Source organism: Ambystoma mexicanum, chromosome 3p, assembly GCF_040938575.1.
Source record: "Ambystoma mexicanum isolate Mex_15411 chromosome 3p, UKY_AmexF1_1, whole genome shotgun sequence".
NCBI lineage: Eukaryota > Metazoa > Chordata > Amphibia > Caudata > Ambystomatidae > Ambystoma > Ambystoma mexicanum.
In genome coordinates this window covers 644,061,459-644,080,146 of record NC_090925.1, presented here as the reverse complement: position 1 = coordinate 644,080,146, position 18,688 = coordinate 644,061,459, and the positions used below count along the sequence as shown (strand labels likewise).

At 48.0% G+C, this 18,688-nt stretch overlaps 1 protein-coding gene across 5 annotated transcripts in view; it reads right to left on the bottom strand.

Moving 5' to 3' along the window:
- The window catches only part of SLC26A2 (solute carrier family 26 member 2), a 187,800-nt gene that overhangs the window by 150,723 nt on the left and 18,389 nt on the right, over positions 1-18,688 (bottom strand). The window contains exon 1 of one of the 5 annotated variants that reach the window (XM_069651416.1): positions 14,182-14,336. The exons of the other annotated variants lie outside the window; for them this stretch is intronic. The gene's annotated coding sequence lies outside the window, so the exon portion shown is untranslated. Of the gene's footprint in view, positions 1-14,181; positions 14,337-18,688 lie in introns of those variants that run through there. 5 annotated transcript variants of the gene reach the window in all.

The following is an 18,688-nucleotide window of genomic DNA, read 5'->3' as shown; positions in this document are numbered from 1 at the left end:
TGTACCATGCCTAGTAAGATCATTTATCCTGTCTTTCCCCATGTCTTTCCATCCCTTAATGGTTGTGCATTGAAACACTTGTGTATAAGTGCATAGTAAATAATCAATCAAGGTGAGAAAAGGCAGAATTCCTTTGAGAATGAATAGCTAAAAGTGGGACTTCTTGGCAATGAAATTACCTCAGCGTGACAGAAGAAAGAGAGAGAGAGAGGAGGCAGGGATGACTCAAAGGTTTCTCACTTCAGAGGAAGCAGCAGGGGGATATTCCATGGAGGAAGGCCAGAGTGAAGGGAAGAAGTCAGGAGAAGGGGTCCCAATGGGAGGATTCTCTGTTTTACTAGCATTGAGGCAGAGATCATTGAAGGTGTGCCAGGCTTGGGTGGCAGATGGGCAGTCAGGGATGATGGAAGGTGCAAGAGGGTCAACAGGAAGTTAGAAGATGAGTTGTGAGTCGTCTACATAACACTGGAAGTTGGGGAAGGAGGAGATGAGGAGTGCCAGCTGAGTATGGTAGATGTCAAAGAGCCAAGGTGAGAGGGTAGAGCACTGGGGGTCACCACAGGTGGAGAAGGAAGTAGAAGAGGAGAAGGTGCCCAGGATGATTTGGGAGGAGCGGTCAGTTAGGAAGGAGTTAAGCCAATCCAGTGCACACTGAGAGATACCAAGGGTGTTGTGGAGCCTTTGGATGAAGATGGAGTGGTTGACTGTGTCAAAGGCAGAGTGGATATCAAGAAGGATGAGGACAGCTGGGGAGTTGAAATCCATGGATGCAAGCAGTTCTTCATGGGTGTTCAGAAGAGCAGTTTCCATGCCTCTGCATGCTTATAATCCAGACTGATGGTCATCGAGACCACCAAAAAGTTCAGTGTGAGAGTTGAGTTGGGGCAGGGCCAACTTCTCCAGCAGTTTACCCAGGAAGGGGGTGATGGAGATAGGGCGGTAGTTGGCTGGACAGGTAGGGTCTGCTTATGTTTTTTAAAGGAGGGGGTGCACAATGGAGTGCTGGAGGGAGGAGGGAAAAGAACTAGTAGCAAAAGAGTGGTTGCAGAGATCAGCGAGGGCAGGGGCAAGAGAGCCAATGTTGTCCTTGAAGGTTGTGGATGAGCAAGGGGAAACCTGTTTGGAAGAGACCTTCGTGGAGCGGGGACTTCTTCAGATGTGACAATGGAGGAAGGTGAGTGGCCAAGGGGGAGGCAAGGGGTGAGTGATGGGTTGGGAGGCTGAGTATCAAGGCTGTTCAGGATGTCCTGAGTTTTGGTGGTGAAGTGAGTGGCCAGTGCGTTGAACAGGGCTTGAGACGGTATAGGTGAGGAGGAGACTGCGGAAGGGTTGGCTAGTTCCCTGCCAATTTTGAAAAGTTCAGCCATGTTGTTGGATGCGCAGGATACCCGTGCCTGAATGTGGACACTTTTGTTTCAGGGCTGCAAGTTCGGAGTCGTACCAGGTGTTGTGCTAGAGGAGGGTTTCAGGTGGATCCTCATTACTGGGACAAGAATATCAAGGGTGTTGGTGATGGACAGGTGGAAGTAGCTGCGGGTAGTGTTGGTGGTAGAGTCTTAGTTGAGGGGGAAAGGGAGATAAAGGTGGAGGTGAAGGCACCAGCTGACACTCGTTTCATCGAGCGTATGTTTGTGAAAGAGGTTTTCTGGGCTTTTGGAAGTGTGTCACAGGGCCACATGGACCCAGGTGGGAGGAGAAAGAGAGTGGTCTGACCTAGAGAGAGGGGTGACCAGAGAGAATGATAGAGGGAGGTCGGAGTGGATGAGGGCTTCCAGAGTGTGTCCAGCAGAGTGGGTTGGACCAGAAGGGAGAATGGAGAGGCATAGAGAGGTGCAGATGTCAATGAAGAGAGTGGATGCAGTGCCAGGAGAGTCCAATTGGATGTTAGTAACCCAAGAAGAGGATGTTGAAAGTAAGGAGGAACAGAAATCATCCCATTCAGAGAGGAACAGGGAGGTAGTGACTGGAGGCTGGTAAATGGTGGCAGTGGTCAGGGTGGAGCAGGGAGAGATTTCCAATTTGCATATCAGGCTCTCAAAGGAAGAGTAGAACTGAGTGGGTAAAATGGAAGAAGGAACCCACTCAGGGAAGATTAAGGCAACCCCACCACCAGCACGGGGAGGTTGTGGCTTGTAAATGATCTTAAAGCCGTCGGGTATGAGGGAGTCAAAAGCAGTGAGTGAGCTGGCAACTGAACCATGTCTCAGTAAGAGCGGGAATGTTAAGGTTGGTGTCTTCAAGGAGGCAGATGTCAGCAGAGTGTTTTTTGGATGAGTGGGCGTTAAGAGTCGCCAAGTGGAGATGGTCTCTGCCTTTGAAGGATTTCTGGGTTAGAGTACAGGGGCGTGGTACATGAGAGGGGGCGGCGGCCAAGGGAGTGGTAGGGGAGAGGCAGGAGAAGGAAGAAAGTTAACGAGGGATGGCAGGATCCGGTCAAAGAGAAGGAGGTATGTCTGAGGACCCTGCAACAGGATAGTGCCAGTGTGGTAGACATTAGGGATGCAGCGTGAGGTTAAGATGCCTGCCAAGAGGACTTCCCACTTGGTGCCACCATTAGTGGGAAAGGAAACGCAAGTTTCAATGCCTCGGGCCCTTCCCTTTGGAACCAGTTACCGTCAGCTCTTAAAAACAACGAGTCTACTGCCCAATTCAAAAAACAATTGAAGACACATCTGTTGGACTCAAGCCCAGATTAAATTCCAGTCTTAACTTCTCTCAATATGCCCTCCCGTTTTGACCTCCATGTTTTATGTTTTTGTCTTGTGAGCCCTTAGAGGCCCATGGGTGTAAAGCGCTATACAAAAAGTAAATAGATAAGATGTGAAAGAGGTTTGTTGCGCCTTGAAACCCTTGTGTATAGGCACGTTATAAATGCCATATCATTTCAAGGAGAGAGAGTAGTGATAACTATCCCACTTCACCCCTGCCCAATGTCTGCCTACCCTTTACTCTGTCAACCCATCCTGTGAAGCACTTGGTCACTTTGCATCTCAGACTATCGAAGAACTTGCAACCATCTCCTCCCCCGGCCACACTGTCCTATCCAACCTCTCCCTCTCTCATTGGGCATCTTTTCAGCCTGGTACAAAACAGCAGCAGTCCTACCTCTACTAACAAAAAATCTACTGCTCAACCCAACAATCCTTTGTTCCATAGGCCAGTTTCTTAACAACCCCACCACTCCCATTGGAGGTACATTCACTTGGGGCCCCACTCCTAACTGAATTTTGGACCATACAGTTCCCAGAGACTGCTCTCACCCATGTTTCCAACTATCTAGCCATGCAAATCACCCTCTCCTCTATCCTATCCACATTTAATGCAGCCTTCAAAACTGTGCGTCACTCCTCCCTTCTTCAAACTTTTTCCTCCCGTGGCTTTAGAAGACACTGCACATCAATAGATATCCTTCTACCTCTCCCACAGTTACTTCTTCTCATAGAACTAACACCAAAGCCCCCTCGCCACTCTCAGTGGGCGCTCTCCAAGTATCAGTCATTGGTCCATGCCTCTCCACCCTTTATACCTCCTCCCTGCATAATATATTATATTCCTTTGGGTTCCAAGAGCCCCTCTCTGCTGGCAATACCAAGCTCTTCTTCCCATGCCCATCTTTTACCACTACTGCAAATTGAAAGGTACAACTATTGTCTTAAGGTCATCCACCATTTGATGCTCCACCCTGCATCATGCTAAATTCCTCTAAGACTGAAGTAATCTTTTCCCGGCCTCCATGCCCACTCTCCTCTCCCCCCCGCCCCCTACCAATTACTCACTACCTTTGTGTTCTCTTTGATAGCAGCCTGAAACTTCATCACAGCCACTGCCCCCGCAGCCAGGCTCAACCTCCTCAACATCAGACAAATACACCAGCACCTCACCTCCACAAAACCCTTCACTCCTCTAGTGCCCAGGAAGCTGGACTATTGAGCAAGCCTACTACTTGGCCTTCACCTCTTCTTTTTCAAAGCTCTTTATAAAAGTTTGTTACAGGAACACCACCTTTCAAACCACCGCGCCTCCCAGAGAAATGGCTGGAGGCTTCACTTGTGGCTACGGATCCTCCACAGAGGACCTAGAGTTTGGAGATGGGCAGAGAACGTCTTAGGCATGTAAGCATCCGGAGGTTGTATGAAGAAAATTGGAGGAACAGTCAGGAGAGCCGTCAGCAGCCCCATCTATGCCTTTATTGTTCGTTATGTGCTCACACTGCTGGTAGGCTGCTTCAACGCTCTAGCATGGTAACGTGACCATACACTTGGAAGAGAAGTTAAATGGTATTGCCACTGGGACTAGAACTGAGGAAGGAGCTGCAAATATACAGGCAAAGGAAGAATGCGCAGTGACCCAATTCAACATCAAATGGACCGCAGCATTGGTGCAGCACAGCGGCACCGGGGTCAAGCGGAGAAAATTGGACTTTAAATCCGATTTTCTGCTACTGAATGGAGAGGACTTATGAACATGCAATTGGACAGGAGACTATTTCTGTTTTTTTTTTTCTTCCCCCCAGGAGACTATTTCTGGACCATAACTTGTGGACGCTTGTTCCCATCTTCACCAGCTTTCTCGGTGGGCATGAAAAGTCATGGTGAACTATCTGCCGGATGCTTTATTTGTCGGGGAATGTAGAAGTGGAAGAGACTGATGTAATCTATTTCATACTGGTCATGACGGACATGATTGCATGATTTCGCCATTGGACAGTTGTCCTAACCAATTTGATAGGCTTCCCATAAAAGGTTCTGGGATTTTGATATGTTCGGGGAGAGGCCCAGAAGCAATGACAGTAAGCCCTCTTCCATCGGCCTCCTCCTCGAGTTATTAGCCCAGCTTGCTCTCATGTTCAAGACTGACTCTGGTTGGGCAGTACTCGGGGTGGCAAACATCATGATCTTTGGCACACTGAAGAAATTGGATTAAAGGTGCGAAAGAGGTAGGTCAGTAGCTGGAGAAGAGGTTGTCCTTCATTAATCTTTTATTGCACGCTAAATACCACAGCCCATTGCGCTGCATGGACTTCCTAGAAAAACACCTTGCCACTGAGCGATCCTCCAATTCCTTGGCCATGGTTGGAGCAATGTCAGATCAGAGCCGAGAAGGCAGAAGGTTGCAATGCGGAGGCCCGGTGGTCCAGTCTGTGCTCCATTGGCGAGATTGTAGGAGAAGAAGAGGGAGGGCAGCAGAGATGTCCGAGGCATGCAGAGGGCTGCCTTATTAGAGGAAGGAAGCATACTTGGGTTCAAAAGTTGAGCAGAAAGCAAACGCCCAGGGAACTAGAGAATGCGCCCTCAATGAGGAAGGGCTACATGATAATAGCTGGGTCTTTTTCGCACATTTGATGCTGTGCCTGGTTGGGATGTGCATCCAAAATTGAATGAAGTCCCCTCCATCTTGAAACGGGTTAGGACCCACTCTGATGTTTTAAAACTATCAAATGGGCTTTAGTTTCACAACATAGGAGACATATTTTCCAGGTAAAGAAACAGCGCTGTTGCCAGCTTGTTTTTGAAAATTGGACTGCAAGCACTGCTGCCCAGATCGGGTCATTGTTGATTTGAGGAGGATGATTATGTGCAGGAAGGAGTAAGCACTTGATGTGTTATAAAGGCTTTTGCCCCAGGGGATGGGGAACTAGTCTGGAAATTGGGCTAAGCAATACTGGGGCATCCAAGGGGGCCAGGAGCAAAAGAAAATGGCTAAACGGGGTAAAAGAAACAGAGGCAAGAAAATGGGCTAAAGGAGACAAGAACAGGGGCTAAACGGGGCTGAGGCAGCTAAAAGGGTTGAAGGGCAACCAAAGGGGCTAAAAAGGGGCTGTTTTTGCTTGAAAGTCAAATTTGGCTGGTTTTGCATTTTGCTTGAAAGTCAAATTTTGCTGCCCATTGCTAATTTCTCTGTACTTTTCTTGTAAACTGTTGCTTCTCTGTAACTTGCCGGCCCAGTGACCTCACCACTCTCTTTTGTTCCACACCTACCTGCCTTATCCCTCCCTGCTTCTCCCTCCTTTCCTTGCTTCCACTCCCATGGCGCTTTCCGTTTCTCCTATCTTTTCCAACTGCTTCTCCATTGACTATCCTTCCCTTCTAACTAAGTCTGGCAGGAAGAAATTCAAAAGGGATATCTTGGCCTCCAAACCTGGTCTCCCTATCTCCGACACCTACTCCAATCCTTCCTCCAGATAGACCCTCACCAACATCCTTATGGTCATTCCTTCACCAGATCTATGGACTCTTCATATGATCTCTGTGCTCTGTCCTATCTCCTCCTCTCCCATTAATGGTGGCACTCGCTGAAAAGTTCTCATGGCTTCCTTCGGCAACTATAAAGTCATCATTAATGTCTACCTTAATGGCACTGTCATGGTCCAAGGCCCTCAGGCCAATCTCCTCCTCTTTGATAGGCATTTCACATGCCTTATCAATTTCCTATCATCTCCTGCTGTCCCCCCTGCCCCTCTTGGCTACCTTTCCCTCTCTCTCCTTCTCCTCCTCTGCCCCTCCTAGGGCTCCTTCACCTCCGTAGGGCATAACTCTGGTCTGTACCCCTCCCTGGAAGGTCTTTAAGGCTGGCAGCCTTCTTCATCTTGCCACTCTCAACACTCGCTCTGCTGTCAAACACTTGTCTGACATCTGCCACCTCCTTGAAGAACTAGACCTTGATATCCTTGGAATTACTGAGACATGGTTCATGGCCAGCTCTGTAACAAGCTTTGACACTCTCCTCCCCGATGGCTACAAGATCCTCTGCGCACCCTGATCCTCCCGATCTGATGGGGGGGGGCAGCCCTGATCTTTACTGAGTGGATTCCTGACTCTATCATTCCCACTCAGACCTACTCCTCTTTTGAATTCCTTGTCTGTAGGTGCTCCTGTAGGCGCGCTCTCCCTCTCCTAGTCACTCTCTTACTGTGGCTACTATCTACCAGTCCCCTGGTCAGATCACCCCATTTCTCTCTGAGTGGGCGGACCTCAGCTACTCCCTCCTGGCCTCTACCACTCAACATCCATCTAGACTCTCCTTGTTCCTCCTCTTTACTCTTCTGTGACCTCTGCGACTCCCTCTCCCTGTCCATCATCCCCTCTGGCCCAAGTCACTCTGCAGGGCACACACTCAATGTCTTGATCTCCTCTGACCTCCCCCACTCCATCCCTCTGATCACTTCTCTCTCCTGGAGCAATCATTCCCTCATCTCCTCTCATCTTTCCCTCTCTTCCCCCCAGGCCAAGCCTACCCCAACATTGCCACCTACCTTCTCAGACATCCAGCCCATGGAAGTGTGTGTCAGTTGAGGCTTTTGCCACCACCTTCCCTCCCCCTCACCCCAACCTCTGTCTGACTCGCATCCTGACACAGCCCTGTCTCTGTTCTACTCCTCTTTTTCTGATATTCTTGATGTTCTTGCCCCTGTCATGAGGATCTGTTTGAAGCCAAGTGCAATTACTGGCATGACTTTGACCTAGCTACACTTACGTTTGTGTAGGCTGATTGAGAGGAAATGGAGGGCTTCTTGTGGCCTGTCGCCTGCTCCAAAGGCAATACTGACTCTCTGTCCTCATCAAGAAGAGAGTCCACATTCAAGCCTGTGTCTCTGCAGCATCTAACAACTTGGCCAAATGCTTTAAAATCTGCAAGGAGCTGGCCAACCCTGCTGCAGTCTCTACCCCTACTGCTGCCTCCCAGGCTCTTTGCAATGCACTTGCCTCTCACTTTATCTCGAAAACCCAGGACATCCTGTCCAGCCTCTCCTCCCCTCCCTTCCCAGTCTGTGCTTGCTGACCCTCCTTCAGCCAATGCCCCACCATTTTTCTCATCCTTTCCTCTTTTCTCCCATGATGAGATCGCTAGACAAGTCCGATCTATGGAAACCTCGTCAAAACAGGTTCATCCCTGTTCCTCTAAAACCATCAAGAACCACGTTGATATCCTTGCTCCAGCCCATGCCAATTTCTGCAACCTCTCCTTGGTCACTGGATCTTTCCCCTCCCCTCTGAAGCACTCCCTTGTGCATCCTCTTCTCAAGAAACCCAGCGATGATCCTTCTTGTCTGGCTAACTATCGCCCAAATTTCATTACTCCTTTTCTGGGCAAACTCTTGGAAAAGCTGCCCATCTCTCAGCTTAACCTCATTCTAATTCTGTTGGCTGTCTCCACGACCACTAGTCTTGCTTCAGAGCACCAGAAGGACAGAAACTGCTCTCGGGAACATCCGTCAAGATCTGCTCGCCAACCTTGACTCTAACATTCCCTCTGTTCATCCTATTCAATCTCTCTTCTGCCTATGTCACGGTCAACGATAACATCTTGCTCAACCGTCTACGTGATAACCTTGTATCACCTATCAGGCTCTGGCCTGGCAAACCTAGTTCCTCTCTGATCGACCATCCCAGGTCCAACTTGGGTCCTTCCTATCGTCCTTCTCCCTCTCTACCTGTGGTGTTCCCCAGGGGTCTAACCTCTCACCCTGGCTTTTCAACCAATACCTGGCAACTCTGCATTGCCATTTTCTGCTCCAATTTCCAATGCTATGCTAATGACGCTCAACTCATTTTCAGGCTGCCCTTGGCCACCTCCTCTCCTTCTCTCATCTCTGATTGCCTAACTGCCATTCAAGATTGGTGTGCGGCCAACAATCTTTGTCTGAATGCCAGCAAGCCGGAGATCCTCCCCATCGGCACACCTTCACCCTCCTTTCCCCTTGCTCTCTGGCCAGCCTCCCTAGACCCTCCTCATACCCCCACCTGCGAGGCTAAGAACCCCAGGGCAATCTTTGACTCCACACTTTCCTTCTCTGCCCACATCTCTAATGTCTCTATAAAGTCAAACTTCCTACTGCACCTCCTCACAGGTACTCTGCCTTTCCTCTTTTTCCCCCAGAAGCGCACTGTCTCTCAAGCTCTAGTTCTCTCTACGTTGGACTATTGTAACATCCTCTTTCTGAATCTACCTGCCTCCATTCTCCGCCCTTTGCAACTTATCCAGAACAGGACTGCGAGACTTGTGATTGGCCTCAAGCCCTGGGATCGTATCTCTCAGCTTTGAAATTTCTCCATTGGCTCCTAGTAGATGCAAGAATTAAATTCAAAACCCTTGGCATTGTCCACAAGGCTTTCTGGGGCCTGGGTCCAAAATACCTTAAACTATCCCTTCACAAATACCTTCCCTCTCGAGCTCTTTACTCCTTTACCTCTAACTCCCTCAGGGTCAGTTGTTTTTCAAAGAAATGAGCTGGGGGGTAGAACTCCCTCTTCGGCTGCAGCCTCCCTCTGGAACAGCCTCTCTGCCACTCTGAATCTTGAGGAGAACCATCTCCGGTTCCGGAAGCACTTTAGACCTTCCTCTTTGCTTATGCCTTCACCCCTCTCTCTGTTGCTGATCTGTTATCTCTAGGCACAATGCACCTGGCCTACCCTCTGTCTTCTAGGCCCAGGTACCTACTCACCCTGACACCCTCCCGCACTGTCTCCGGGCCACCCCTTGCACTGGGGTCTGTATATGTACCCATACAGTACCAGCGGGCTGCACTAACACGGTTTGTTTTCTTTATTTCTTATTATGTATTTGTTCTCTCCTTTGCTCCACACTTTCCACTTCTCCCCCACTCCCATACACTTTTCCTCTCCCCCTCTCCCATGCACATCCGCGTTCTAAATGTCACTGGGCCTAGTAAGATCGTTGTTTTCCTCCCTTGTCTGGTCGCGTTCTGAAACACTTCTGTACAAGCGCAATATAAATAAAATATCAATATCAAAAACAGGCCTCGGGCAGATTAAGGGGGATGAGGGTCAAGAAAAGGGGGAAAAGTGGTCAAGTGGTTGGGGCAGCAAAAAGGGGATAAAGGGTACTGTGAGGGGCAAGAAAAGGAGCTAGGGGGTAACAAAGGAGCTCATTTACCTTTTGGAATTCCCTGCTGCTGCTGCCTCACAGCACCACCAGGAAGTGTTCCATTCCTGCCCCAGCCAGTCAATGAGTGGTGGGGAGGGACCGGCAGTCATGCAGCAGGGACAGGAAGACAGGCAGACTCGCTCCTCGAAGTGCCGTCGGCACACCAGGAGGGTGTCCGCTTTTTTTTTTTTATTTAAAAAAGAAAAAGTGGGGGGCTAACCGGTGGGGATCCTGGCTGGCCGGCCCCTGCATTGGGAAGGCACTGACTTGAGAGGGGGGGGGGTTTAGGCCAGAGCTCTACCTGTCTCACCCAGCTCTATGCATACATTAAAACAGAGACAAAGAAATACACCCGGCGGTTAATAGCCACTGGCTATCAGGAGATGGCCAGCCAGCCAGCAGGGAGTAGATGCACTAAATGCCCACCGCTTATCACCTTGTTTCCTTTTACCATCAGTTACTCCTCATCAGCACCTTGCGGTCAAAGAAGGATGCATAGCTTTTCAGTAGGCATTTAGTGTCCAGCTCCCTGCTGTCTATCCGTCGAGTGATAAATCAGCAGATATTAACCCACGGGTGTGTTTCTTCATTTTAAATGTGTGCTTTGCAGCTCTCGCCTTACAAGCTTCATTTGCTCCAGCATCTCCGGTCGCCACTTACAAGTGACGGCCTGAAGGGCTCTGCAAATGAAGCTTGTAACGCAAGTGCACAAAGCGTACGTGATTACCTAAAAGTCTCCAGCAAAGGAAGTAATCTATTGATTTATCATAAGAATGCTGATTGGCAACATGACACCAGTTGCGGGGGAGGGCCATGTGAGGCTTGATGCCCCTTTCATCTGAGAAGGTTGAAAGGCCCGGACTCCGTCCCTGTTTGCAGCAGTGTAGCCATGCTGGACTGGACCATGTAGTCCCCACTGATCATTCTTAAATCCTTACACGTGCTGAAGTGCCTCTAGTTACGTCCCCAAGTAAACTGCAGACTGCAAGAGGTCCCAAAGAGGTTTCATAAGAACTGAAAGATAATAACGCACTAGTTCTGGTGGAGGTTTCCACCGCAGTCTTAAACACAAGCACGGTTGGTTTGGCCCCTCTGCCTCTGCCCCCATCGTGGTTTCTGGCCATGCCTGGGCCGGTTTGGAAGGAAAAAAAATTGAAAAATATATCCTTAGGTCGATAAATGAGTACCAACACAGGTTGGGTGATATTGAATGCATATTTGTTCTATAAAAAAGAGCTTAAGCGTAAGTGCTATTTAATAACATATCATTTGGCCTTGGACGTCTGCTTGGATTCACAGTAATTTAGTGTACTTAGGTACAATGCTATTTGATGCCACTTCCTGTTTTGTCAAGGGGTGAAAGGTCGTGTTTCATCGCTTCCCGGGATGTCACGTTGGGGTGGGGGTCAAATGACATCCCTTCCGGTGATGTCATCGGAGGTCAAGGGTCGTGAGGCGAGGGTTGGGCCACTTTTTTTGGGTGACTGGACCTATTTCTTGTCCCAGTCCAACTCTGAACAAAAGGTAAAGTTGCACTCACCAGCATGTCAGGGCTTTGCCCAAGCTGTGGAGGCAGTGAAGTCCCAGGCGCCTCAAACAGCCAGTTTCCTCATACTCAAAAGAGAATTTTGCAGCAGAATAATCACGGTATTCGAGATGTTATGGGATTTTTGTTACAGTGACTTGATATTCCAGGAACAAAGAACCTTTGACTTACAAAGAGGAGAGTGGGCGAGTCTAAGTGTGCAGAAGATCGTGATTTCCCGGGCATCCTACAACCCTTCATTGTCCACTATGAATAATAGCGTAAGCAGTAGCCCAAAGACCCTGGGGGACTGGGCGATGCTTCTGGTTTTGCAGCTTTGTAGTCGGTGCCTGTTCTGAGATGTGGGGAGCTCTATGCAGCTAAAAGACGTGCAGGCCGAATTCCCATGTGTGAAGTGACAATCAGAAAATAACTGAAAAAGGAATGACATCAATCTTTGATACTCTAGAGCATTGTGTTAGCTCACAAAAGGTAGAGACAAAATGCCTATGTGAATGGCCACTAACATTAGAAATGGAGCAACAGGTATAGTATCTTGGGTTATGATATGTATTTATTGGTTATTTATAAGGCGCTTCTATAACAACAGCGTGTGTCAAAGCGCCACAGGGCAAAAGGGGAAGGGAGCAAATAAACAATGGTAATGACAAAGAATAAATGAGAAAAAACAAAAAATGTTCCTACTCGGCCTTGTGACATTTGGAACATGCAAGTGCAGAGACAAAGGGGGGTAGGGCGGGTGGGGGGCAAGTTCGAAGTCCTACTGGCATGACCTGGAAGCGCTGTGGTGGAGTACAATTGACGCTTTTTTTGAAAACCCGTATATTATGAACTAAATCACGTCTATGGACTCTAGCAAGAGAAAATATGTCCAAGGTCAATCACTTTCAGCTAAGTGGTGAAGTGATTTGAGCCCAGTCCGCAATGACCACAGAGCTTCTCAGCTCTGGATGGAAAGAGTGGACAATAAACTAGCCTGGCCGATACATACATCCTTCTAGGATCAGAGCATCATTGCAGTGCAGAGCCATGGACAGAGCGGGCAACTCTGATCGCCAGCTCAAGGGCGCTCGTTCCCAAGACATTGATGCACTGATCCGGCCCGATTACTTCCACTGCTCCAGTCCCAAGAGGCAGGTAGCTCAGTGGGTAAATGCTTCTGCTGCAGAGTAGGTAGTGTAATCTGCGGGACAGGGGTTTGAAATCGGGTCTATGTCATTTCGCACACAGATAAATCACAAGCTTCCATCCAGGGCAGGACTTTCAAAGAATTATATTTAATGAAGTGGGTACATACGTACATGTCAACACAATGCATTTTATGTTTTGTTCTCATTTTAATGTTTTTTTTTAAAATATTAATTCCTATTTATTTTTGGTGAAAAAGTCCCGAAGCCTCTTCTTCCCCTTTATCAGACGACTTTACCCCGTCCTCAACCTACTATACCCTTTCGTTGCTGTTTCGTTTGATTTTACAGTTTGCCATTGCCCTACTTTTACTTTTTTTAAAAAATTATGTTAATTGTACAGCGAATTTTCATCTCTTAACCATTTTTTCTGAACTTTCGGGGTCTTATACATACCTCAATTGGTGTGCTTAAGGTGAAATGCACTCTTGAGTGTGTTCTCCACCGAGATGAAAGGAGGAGATATGGCGCTCGTACTCATTATCGTCCTCGGAAGGTCCAGAGGCTGAGCGGGCCTGCTGGGATGAAAAACTATGATCTGGCAGTTACACAAAGATCAACCCGAGCTAGATTATTAACAATGGACCAAAACATTTTTTTAGGTTTTGATACTCTTCTGCAGATTAAGCCCTTGCATGCTGCCTTGTGGAACCAAGAAAGGAGCACTTACAGGCAGAAGCTGGACTGCCAGATGCTATGCTAGGCATTTGTGGGGGACATGTAAAGGAAACCAGCCAGAGCACTTCAAGCCAGAAGCTGGACTGCCAGATGCTACGCTAGGCATAATTGGGGGACATGTAAAGGAAACCAGCCAGCACACTTGAAGCCAGAAGCTGGACTCCCCAGATGCTGTGCTCGGCTTCCAGCCATGGACTTTCCCGATGCTCCGTGCTCCAAATCAATTTAGGGCGGCATTACCCCTTGCAAAAAGTGTTTGCCTGGCGGGTCCTAATGGACAGGTGTCTGACCTTACAGGCTGGCAACACGTTATTGTGCGCTTGCAGTCGGTTGTGTAGCCTGGCGCTGGGTCGACAGATAGCGAGGGCCGTCTGCGCGAGTGCGGAGACTGCATGGGCACCGTCCGCACCCAGCCTTCACTCCCCTCTCCATGCGTGTGTGCCGATGGGCACCCGAGAAGCCAAGCGTGCCTGCTGACGATTGAGAGCGCTCAACCCGACACTCCCCATGAGCTCTTAATATCCTCAAGCGCCCAGAGGATTCCCTTCACAGCGCGCTAGCGAGTGACAAACCAACCCCGCTCCCCCAAACTGGGAGACTATTGCCCATTCATTTGAAACGTATACAACGCTGAGTGGGAACGGGAGAGATTTCACAACACGCCCTGCGTATACACGGAGGATACAATACTAGGTGGCCCTCGTAAGTCTCGAACCTTCAAAGCATTCCAAGTTGGCATTAAGTTTTAGGGCCCACGGAAGGATGAAAGTCGGAGCCGTTCGGTGGCATATTAGGCGCTCAGCCAGGTGGTTTAAAGCAAACAAACATCGCAAAGTTTCCAAACGAAAAGCATCTTCTCGCCGTCATACTCATACCAGCGCTTACCCCGGGGAAGTGGATCTGCTGAACACCGACGCCTCGTCTCATCCCACACGCAACACAAGTGGCCACTTTACCTCGCCAGGCAGGCCCCACCTCGTTAGGTGCGTCCCTCCCAGTGGGCGCCCCCCCATCCCTTGGCAGGAAGGAAGGACTCCGGGAGAGAGGGAGGGCACCAGAGTCCGAATGTGGCACGTGCACAGCACAGCAGGCCAATTCACGCGCCGACCGACGCAGGGGATAAACAGGGGCGGGTGTGGGGATCCGGCGGCCTGCGCTTAGTTTGCAGGGCAGGCTGTGTGCCAAAATCAGACTCCACGATCTCGTGCGTCGAACACAGACTGGCCTGTTCAGCAACTCAAATGTTTATTCCGACAACGGTGGGCTCCTTAAATTTAAGTAACACTGGCCCAGAGTCATTTCCCCACCAGCATTTCAAAAGCACCGACTTGTCGTGACAAGCGCCACTAGTGACGGGGAACCAGGCGCGCAACGCCATGGAGGTAAACCGTCTTCAGACACCCCCCCACCCCCACTACTTTCGAAATGTGAGCGGAGGGGCGGGGCTTCAGCTTATAACTTTGTTATTCTGGAGGGGAGAGAAGTCTTTCCTGAAACCAGCGGATTTAAAGTGTTACAGAGTGGTGTCACTAGAACAGTTTAAGGGGGAGCAAACAAGGGAACGAGGGCGGGCGGGGCTCAAATACAACATGGCGGGGCGGTGGCACAACAAATAAGGGTCAACAGGCCAAACTAGTTTAAGTACACCTATATTTTACCATACATATATTTTACCAATCTGGTTAAAAAAAAAGTGTCATTAAGCATGTTCAGAATAGGTTTAATGCAATGAAAGAATTGCATCACGGTAATATATATCCTAAAAAGTTAACTCATGTTCAACAGTTTGAAAAATGCCCTATGCATGGGTGTGCTGGGAACCAAAAGAGGCCCTGGAAGTCATTTTCAAAGTGGCCCGTATTACACATTTTCAGCAAGCTCAACCCTCCTATGAGAAAACGTTGAAATACCACACAAGAAGCCCAGGGTGCAGCGGCCTACTTGGAAATCTCCAGAGTTCCCTGTGGACCAGGCCACCCCTGCCTATGCACTCAGCAAGAGACTGTATTATTTTACTTCAAGCAGACATCCCTCCCAGCACAGCTTCAAATGTGTAGTTCCAGGTGGTACTTAGCAGAAGAAATATCACTTCCGGCTCAGCTTTAAATATTAGCTGCTCAAAACTAATTTACAGAAGAGCTATCCCTCACGCCTCCGTTTCAAATGGCAGTCAAGGACAGTCTGTATAACAGATGGAATATCACATAAAGATGCCAAGTACGGGGGGGGAGGAGGCAACTGCTCCCCTGGTTCTTTAGCAATGATTGCAGGAATCTCACTTTGCCCCTGCAGAATTGTTCACAGTTTTCAGTTTCTGGCCGGTGCACCCCAGTGGCTTCTGGTGATTTATTTTTTTAATTGGAGGGGCGTAAACATTTTTCCCAAATATGCCAGTGTAACGGAGCACAGCAAGGGAGCCCAAACCAATTAAGAGGTGTTGGGAGGGGCTTCCCACCCAGAGAACGTTTTTAAATAAGGCTTAAAATGGTGCACAAATTGGCTAAAATACCAGTTTGAAATTGGTTTTGAAGGGTAACACATGAAAAAAATCCAATAAATGCAAGTCACCAATAGTGCAGAGGTGAATTTCACCAACACATTTTCAGGTTTTGGCCACAACATATGCCAGTATATAAAAAATGCCATGCTGGCTGCACCCATACATTTCCATACTTTCCATGCTGGCTGCACCAATATATGCCATTATTCCCATTTGAGCACATATTCATGTTTGATTTACACATAATACCAGTAATGATGGAGGTATCCCCATGTAAGAACATACTCCAGTTGGCGTTATCATTAAAAATGCCCTGCCAAAGTATGAAAATATGTCCAAACTGGCCGCATTAAAATGCCATTCCCGCTATATAATAAAACCTATCATGTTTGCCTTATCAAAGATACCCACTACAACATGTCATAAGACAGTAAGAAATGGCTAGACTGGCTGCACCAACATGCCAGCCTTGCCACACAACTTATCAAACTTACTTTATCAAAGATGTCCATTACAAAATATCATGCCACAGAGAGAAATGGCTAGACTCGGTGCATTAAAATGCCAGTTTAGCAACATAATAACACTTACCATGCTTGCTTTACCAGAGATGCCCCGTAAAATATGCCATGCCTTCCCTCTGGGTCCCCCAGCAACTCACACACACAATGTGATTTGTGTGCATGCAAGGTGCTGGGGGGCCCAAGGAGTAGGCATGGCATGTATTACTCGGCATCTATCCTAGATGGGAAGTACAAAAAATGCCATGCATGCCCCCCCAATTGCTTCGCACGGGGAGCATATTTGGGCTGATGCACAACCCCCTCCTGCCAAAATCAGCTCAACGTCCCAGTACAAACACACGAGCACACACATTAACACTCATTAAATTAACATAGCTTCTGCCCATGTCCTAATGTTCTCTCCCAGCGCTCCATCTTCCGCGTAGCATGAATGGGAAGCAGGAAGGAAAGGGCGCTTCCTGTCCCGTGCACATGCGTTCAAGAGCCGGAGCACTGATAATGAAGTGGCCCGCTCTGTTTGAATGTGCGAGGAGGCACAATAGCGTTTCCTATCGCACATACAAACATGCTGAACTGGATGATCTCCAAACAGCCCTTTAAGATGAGTAACAGTACCCTCAAGATAGATATGCAGATTCATACTCATGCATGAAATAATTAAGACTAAAGTGAGTCAGTTTAATGACAAGTTCATAAAACGGGGAGTACAATGAACATCAGCAATCGCTCGATCTTCTAGCTCTCCTTACTTTTAGAAAAAACACAATATTTACAACAAAAGCTCTTCACTGCTGAGGTACAACCTGCGCACGTACGAACGTCATTCTACATGACAATCTTAAAAACCTAACATGCAACGTGATTGGTTATAGGAATGTAACTTAATATAGGTACTATATCTGTATATGGTAACGGGGAGAAGGGATTGGATACTTGATATCAGGTGGGGCAGCTAAGCCCTCCCTTCAAAATGGCCTCTATGAACATCACTAAAAGTACGACGTCCCATTGGCTGTACTCACTATAGGACCCTAGATTACATGGTCCATTATGATTGGGTTGGCATCAACCTCACTCATACTTTTCTATCTACGTCTAGCAGCATGCAGAAAGAACATCCAGGTGCAGAGAAGGTCGTCTGTACCCCAGCTTCACACCAATTATGCTACAATCAATCATCACCTTAATAGTCATGTGACAATTACTGCTTTGTAGTTTGGCCTCAAGTCTGCTCTGTGCTCTGAGAACTTTTAAGGAGTATGGGCTTGACGGGGATCTATGCGTAGGAATGAAAGTTTCACTCTTCCAGCCTGCCTTTGTTACGTGACTGGACACCGTGAAATCGGCTTTTGTCCGTGTCTCTTCGTAGATTTGATTGAATTCTACTAATTCTCTGACGTCTCTGGCTTATCTTGACCTTTCTGAACAGGATCCTCTGTTCTCTCCTCTCCTTAATTGTATCCAAAGTTGGCTTATTCCAGCCAAATAAGGCCTTGGTTTCTTGGCATGGTCATCCGTAGCTACGTTTTGCTCTGTCTTGATTCTTGATTTTCATGCTGGGGCACACTCCCTTTGAGGCCTGTTGTAACCTTTGTTCAGTTCTGCTCATATACGTAGTGAACTTACATTCATACATAAATTGCTTCTTGAGGTATATACACTTGTAAAAGTTGGCGCTTGCCGCAATCTATAGACTATTTAGCATAAGCAAGCTTCATGATTTCTTTGCCTCTTGCATTTACTTGCATCTGTACACGTTTAAACTAACTAAATATCTTCATCATGTATGTGGCATAAGTTCCTTTATCTTGTCATCAACTCCTTCCACTTGGGCTCAAGGTGTCACTTATCCATATCGTCTTGGCATTTCGTCTCTTGTCAGTATTCTAAGGTTATTATATCTTCTATATGTGCGTTAGTCCGATTTCTTATGATGTCACCATTCATCTTCCTTCATTATCTTCTTTGCTTCTTCGGGTATTTTATTCAGACAATCGTCATATTGCTTAGAATGTAGGTATGGCTTTTTCAATGGATACCTTACTGTCCAGATCTTCTTAGGTGTCGGTATATTAATAGGTGCCATTATACTGATAGGTACTGGGCAGAGCCCATATGCTGCTCTCTGCTCGTTTAACTGCTCTTCATGCGTCACATACTTTGGTGTGAACTCAATAGGTAATAGGAGGGGGCAACTGGAGTGTGGGCTATACTTGACACTTCCTCTTCACTGCAGTTCCTCAGCTTGCATCCTGAATGGGGCATGCAATGTTGGGGAAGCAAAATACCCCCAGCTTGGTGTTAAGACGGATTTATGAACTCTGACCTGGTGGGCAGAGGTCCAGAAGGCCAGCCTGGTTTCTTGGAA